Source organism: Poecilia formosa, unplaced genomic scaffold, assembly GCF_000485575.1.
Source record: "Poecilia formosa unplaced genomic scaffold, Poecilia_formosa-5.1.2 Scaffold235, whole genome shotgun sequence".
NCBI lineage: Eukaryota > Metazoa > Chordata > Actinopteri > Cyprinodontiformes > Poeciliidae > Poecilia > Poecilia formosa.
The window spans coordinates 30,100-37,099 of NW_006800174.1; the positions used below are offsets into that span (position 1 = coordinate 30,100).

Sequence of the window (7,000 nt, forward strand, 5' to 3'; positions counted from 1 at the left end):
TATTTATATCTATAGAGATATGTTTATAGATATATAGAACAATTTAGATATGGATATAAATATCTTGGCAAGAAAGATAGTTTTCCACATTTTTTCCAATTTTTATTGGTTAGACTTCTAAAATGGTCTTTTTGTTCCACGTTGTTTACATTTTTTCCCTAAATCTGCCTTTAATCAATAAATGTGGTTGTCTTATTTTCTGTTTAGAATTAGAAATACAAATCTTACAGTGGATGAACATGTTATTGAACGTGGGGGAAGCCGGAGCACCCGGAGTGAACCCACATCTACACGGGGAGACATTCCCACCGTGCAGTCTTGTCTTTTTAATATTAAAATGTCCAATTTACAACAACAGCAGCTCTTTTTCCAGTTCCTGTAGTTTCTACAGAATTGGAAACTACAGGAACTGGAAAAAGAGTTGCTGACCTGTTACATCTTCAGGTTTTTCAATGGATTTTCCATCCATTGAAAAATCTTACAGTGGATGAACTTGACTTCTGATGCTGTTGAACGTGGGGGAAGCCGGAGCACCCGGAGTGAACCCACACCTACACGGGGAGACATTCCCACCGAGCAGTCCTGTCTTTTTAATATTAAATATCCAATTAACAACAACAGCAGCTCTTTTTTCAATTCCCGCCAATTACCCAAAACACACATGGCCCCACCCCCCTTTTAAATCTAATGTACTGAGACGTAAGTTGATCTGTGTTGTTTTGACTTAACGTCTGTCTTTGAATTGGCGCAGACATGTTGGTGTCAAAGCCTTTTTGATTCTCCTCCACAGCGAGATATTCTTCCTGGGGCGCTCTTCTTGTTCAGACATATTCTTCTGTTCAGCTGACTCTTCATCTCCTTGAAGTTCTGATTCCTCAGGTGTTGTTTGGATTATGTCTTCCTTTAATGTGACCTTCATCTGTGGAGGAGATGTTCTTTGTTCCTCCATTAGGCCATTCTCCCCTTCTGTGGACACTGCATGAACTTTACTTGTTACATCTTCTGAAGTTGTGCAAAGGTTTGTGACTGTTTTTTCACAAACTGTCTGAGGGATCTCAAAATCAGTTTTTGGTGTCTCAATGTTTGTCTCATCCTGCTGGTCCCCATTTTGTTGTATTCCCATTTCGTCTTCAGTCGGCTGCTGTGGTTTGTCAATCACTGTTTTGTTTTCACAAATCTCAATTATGATGGTGGCTCCCTGATCCTCGACTATTTCCGGTATTGAAACTTCTTCTTCCATGTTTTCTCCAAAAACTTGATCATTATTGGTTGTTTCCCGTTCAGAGGCAGCTTTCAATGCTGCCTTTCTCTTGTTCTTATTCTTAGATTTTTTTGATCGTTTCTTCATTTCATTAACTCCATTTTGTTGTCTTTCAGAGATTATTTCCTCTTCCGAGATTTGCTGGGGACTGTAGATTGTTGTTTCAATCATATGAGTGTTTTTGACTGTGGCTGTCTGATCCCCACCTGTTTCTGGTAAAGAAGCTTCTTTTTCACAGTTTTTTCCAGAAACTTTGTCCTTGTTGGGGTTTTCCAAATCAGATGCAGCTTTCATTGCAGCCTTTCTCTTGGTCCTCCATTTAGCTTTCCTTGATGGCTTTTTGTTATCTTGCTCGTCCCCATTTGGTTGGTTTTCAGATATGTTTTTTTCCTCAGTGATCTGCTGTTCTTTAACGATCACCGTTTCTTTTGCATGAGTCTCATTTTCGATGGTGCCTGTCTGATCCCCAACCGTTTCTGCTGCTGAAATGTGTTGTTCTTCACCATTTGATTCAGAAAGCTTTTCTTTACTGATGGTTTCCAATTCAATCATTCGATGGACTGGAAACCGATAGCCGGTTTCCAGCACATCCATTTCTGTTTGAGTTGAAGTCGTCCGACTGANCCAGCACATCCATTTCTGTTTGAGTTGAAGTCGTCCGACTGACTGGTTTCACTTGACATTTGGTTTCCAGCACATCCATTTCTGTTTGAGTTGAAATTGTTCGACAATGTGGTTTTAACTGGTAGCTGGTTTCCCGTATATCCCTCGCTATTTGTACTGAACCAGATCGAGTATGGACGGTTTTCTGCCATGAGCAGTCTTGGGAATCTTCCTGAATTTGAACAGAAACCACTGAAGTCTTGCTTTGGCTTCTCTCTGAGAGTCCTTTCCTCGTCAGCTCTTTCTGCTGTCTGAGTTTAGCACTCAGTTTACGATTTATATCGAACAGCTCATCAAGTTGTCTCATTAAATATTTCTGTACTTTTATATATTCCAATTCAGAGGCTTTAAATTTGGCTTCGCACATACATTTTCCTTGACTTGTCTTTTCAGAGGAGTGGGGCAAATTTTGAATTTCTCTGAAACACTCTCCTTTAACATTTTCTGATGTTTGATTTTGTTCTTGTGCTGGCTTTGACACTTTTTGAGTTTCAATATTCTCAGCAATAAAACTTATATCCATGTGAGGTTCAGATTTGGGGAGCACTTTCCAAAATGACTTTTTTCCGCTGCTGGGCAAAGCTGCCTGAGAACTATTTTCAGTGAAAAATGTAAGATCTATAGAAGCGTCTGACTCTGGAAAAGATTTCCAAAGCAATGGCTTCTTCTTGATGCGCTTAGTTTTTGAAATCTGTTTCTCCACTTTTTGATCCTCTCTCTGTTGTGGTTTGGAGATGGATTTCTTTTCAGTGACCAGCTGTTTTGTGGAAATTACAGGTTCCTCTTTGCAAATCTCCTTTAAGGAATCTTCCAGATTACCTTCTTCTTCAGGCAGAGAAATGTCTTGGTTATTAACGTTTTCACCACAAGACTTAAAGGACTTCTGTGCTATATTGATAATTTCCTGCAGTCCAGAGATCTGTACTTTTTCGGTAACTGGTGAATCGTCTTCCGTTCCAGTACCTCCTTCAGCTGAAGTCCTTAGATCAGCAGGGGCATGTTTCTCCATCCAGACTTGAAACGGTATCTTTTTCTTTTTGTTGCGCCTTGTCTTTGGTGGCTGTTCCTCAGACTTAGAGAGCTGTTCCTTCTCTGCTGTATTGCTTGTCTCCTGCACTCTAGTGGTGGTCAGTGAAGAGTCCTGCTGTTCGATATTTTCATCAGGTATCTTTAGGTCCTTAGGAGCTTGCAACTCCAACCAGACTGCAAATGGGATCTTCTTCTTGTGCTTGGGTCGCTGGGGTATCTGTAATTCCCTTTCGATGTCCTCAAATGTAACCTCTTCTACTCCAGGCTGATCAGACTGCATTGTGGCCTTTGCTTGTTTCCGGTTCTACAATAAATCACTTGTCTAGAAACTCGGTAAAGATTTCACGTTAAGTTTCAAAAGAAATGTGCACCAAACAAGTTGAAAATCTAACTTTAAACTGCTAAGCAAATTCTCAATAGAAACTATCAACAACAGCTGCTAACAGGTTGTGATGAAAGTAGATCACTGTGCTGAGCTTTTATAATCGCTGGTGATGTCAGAATTCTGCCTTTGAAGTTATATTGTGATGTCACAGTTTCATTTGAAATTCAGAGCGGGCATGTCTTATGGATGTTTTACTAACACAACGGATGCGCGCGCAACCTGACTGTAGCAAGGGCCAGCGAGCTTTTAAACTGTCACTGGTTTCCATAGTTACAAGCCATTACCTTGTTGTTTTGACGTTGGCTAGCATGTTGTCAGCGTAGCTAGCCTGGGCTATTATGACTGTTTAAAACTGAGTGATAAAATAAGACCACTACCAAATTGACATTAATGAACGGGATACTATAAATGGCTAAGAGTTGTATGGTGGTTAGAATTTTATGCTCTTATTTTGAATAATGGTATATTGTTATACGTGTGCATTGTGACATGCTGCACTTCCTTGGGTAAGGTTGTTTTGTTTTTTTTCTGAGAGGAAAAAAAAAGTTTTGATTTGAAGAACGTTTATGTATAACTTAGAAGTGCACTAAAATAACTTTTGGGGTTTTGTTTCTTTTTCAAAGCTGAATTCACTGTTGTCGAAAAGAAAACTATCAACAGTTTATAAGAAAATGCGTAATTTTATTTCACTATGTTTTTTTGTACCTTTTCTGTCTTTACCCTGGCTTTTCTGTTTTTTTTTCAGTTCTCTTGCTGTAGTTTAGGTGCAGGATTCCTCTATCAAGGAAATTGTTTTGTTAACTTTTCAACAAAAATCTTTTGTTTTATTATTATTGAAAATGGACTAATATAACCGTGTATCACTTTAAGAGCTCAGGAAGTCGTCTGAGTAATGTTTGCTGTGATTGGTTCAATCTAATTTCAAGCTGCCAATAGCCGTCGTTGCTGTAAGAGCACATGTTCAGTGTTAGATGAACAGAAAGTTGACGAAGTAATCGTTGGAGACCGTTCAGAGCTCTTTGTTCAAGAGACTGGGAGCGTGCAAATGAATAAATGTAAATTTTGTTAGTATTTAAACAGGATTTGTATATATGTGCAACTTAAATGCATATATATGACAATTTAAAGACTTAACATTATGATATGTGTGATCTCTTGCTTCCATCTGCTGGACAAACCAGAGGATTTTGTGAGGAAAGATCTATGGTCAATAACCTATTAACTGCCCCTAGAAACTTCTCACCCATACAACGGTTCTTCTATATATTTGTTGAACCACAGCCACGCCCAGTGGCCACACCATAACACACCGAATATTTTATGGCTCTTACAATACAAATCAATGTAAAAAATTTTTATAAATTGAACAAACAGAGGGAAAAGACTGACAAACCAGGTACATTATGCAGGACATTTCTGTTGAGTTTGTCCCTGTGTCCAGCAGCAGACTTAAATTATTTGGACAAGACATTGCTGTGATTTATTCAAAATGAAGTTATGCTGTAAAGATGACATGGGAACAGAACATGCATTCTTAAAAATCCTGAATTAAAAAAATATATATCTGAAAGGTTCTGTGGTTATATTAGGTTATGTATTAACTTGAACTTTTTTGTGAATTGCTTGTGGTAATCTCTTAAATCTTGATTTATTTGTATAGGACATTTCAGCAACAAAGCAGTTCAAAGTGCTTTACCTGATGAAACACAAACATAAAACCTCATAAAAACAACAGTTACCATCTTAGAAACTAGTAACAGACATTACATTTTGTCGAATGCCATCATCAAAATCATTAACACCAACTAAGAAAAACGATCTCCATTAAGTTGAAGATAATATTCTGTCGGATCATGTTTTTAATGTAATGCAATAACCATGAGAGCTAAAATAAACCATTAAAGTACAGGAGGAGCAAAAGTTGAAGGGCAAGTTTAAGAGTCACATTCCTGAAATGACTGAGTGACGACAAAACAGTCATTTTAGTCGTCAAGAAGAATACGTTTCAAGTTAATCTCTTCTTTGTTAAAAACTCACTTTAAAACTGGTAAGTACAACTAACATTATTCACTGTTTTGGAACAACCAGCATCAACACAAAGGTTTGTTGTCTTACTTTTAGACTAAAACTAGAGATCTTCCAATCAGGATTGTACTTTAAATTCATCTGACTAATTTGACTAAGTGTCAGTAGGCTTCTTCTACATGCATTAAATCAGTTAAGAAAGCAACTGTGATATTCTGTCAATGTCTCACNCCAACGTGAAGAAGCTGAATAGATTAGGAGTTTAGGAGCTTCTCCAGGTTTCTGGAGGTACCAGTGCAAATCATCATCAACAGCTGAACTGGCTTTACAGCTGATGGAGACGGTCTGTCCTGGAGTAACAGATTGAGATCCTGGAGTCTGAGTCAGGGTGATGACTGCTGAGGAACCTAAAAACATGACACAGAGAGATATTGACACAAATCCAGATCAAAGAAATACAATCAGGTTTCACATGAAAAGGAGGGATCACTGGATTATTTTTCCTGAGACAAGTTCCTATCAGGGTCTCACCCTGAACCAGGAGCCCCAGGATGGTCAGCAGTAGAGTCAGTGACATCATCGTTGTGCTGCTGGTGTGTCAGTGGCTCTGAAAGGCCTGGACAGCCACTGATCAACTCTGACCTCTTAACAGCTGGAGCAGAGAGGCAGGACACATATGCAAACACACTCAGTCAGTCACATGGAGCTCTGCAGCTCATAATGCCTCATTTTTTTCATATTTCGATCTCCATCTCCTGCTATATTTCAGCACAATTCCTCCAATTTGCAGAGAGAGCAGCATTGCAGTTGAGGTCCAAACTATCCAAATACAAATTTTAATTAAAGCCATTTTTATCCAAAAATACATCAATGTAAAAAGTGTATTTTCTGGAAAACTACTGCATATTAAAAATTAACACTCTTTCCAACAATCCTTAAGTCACTATTTAGAATTGCTAACCAATTTTCTGTCTGTTTTCTCTGATATTTTGATGATTCATCTTTGGTAAAGCAGTCAGGACCTTAATGTTGGAAAACCTCTTTGCCATCATGATTCAACTTTCTAAATGAAAGTTGAATCATTTAGAAAAGCACAGTCGTATCTCTACAAACAAAATAGCAATTAGGGATGTTTGGCCTTTTCACATTTCCCATGTGGGTTTTATAGCGTTCCATCAGGTTTAAGTTTGTTTGATGATTTGAAGTATTTTTTTTATTAAATATGTATTTTGAGACTTGGTAGACTTTATTATCTGAAGATGTTCTTCTTTATTGACAACTCTTTTGAAAGTTGAGATCAAACAAATTATCAACATCGACACGAACATCATTTTTACTTCAATATGCAAATAGGTTTGGAAACAATATTTGAAAACAAATGTTAAAAATTAAAAGTTTTTGACAAAAATCTAACTAAATATGTTGAAAGTGAACATGAACACTGAAAACCTTTTCAGGTATTTTGTAATTAAATAAGTCAGGGTGATGTTTAATGAATTACTTTGTTGTAGATATTTTTTGTACAAAAAATTCCCTGTTTTATTTCACATACATATAAGGCAGACTTAAGAGAGTCTTTACAAATGAAATCTATAATAATAATAATAATAATAATAATAATAATAATAATAATAATA

At 37.4% G+C, this 7,000-nt stretch overlaps 1 gene segment (V, D, J or C); it reads right to left on the reverse strand.

Annotated features, from left to right (window-relative positions):
* Positions 1 to 6,042, reverse strand: part of LOC107838275 (Ig kappa chain V-III region NG9-like) — a 16,692-nt gene extending 10,650 nt beyond the window's left edge. Inside the window, exon 1 of the V gene segment in view lies at positions 6,006 to 6,042.
* Between the last annotated feature and the right edge of the window lie 958 nt (positions 6,043 to 7,000).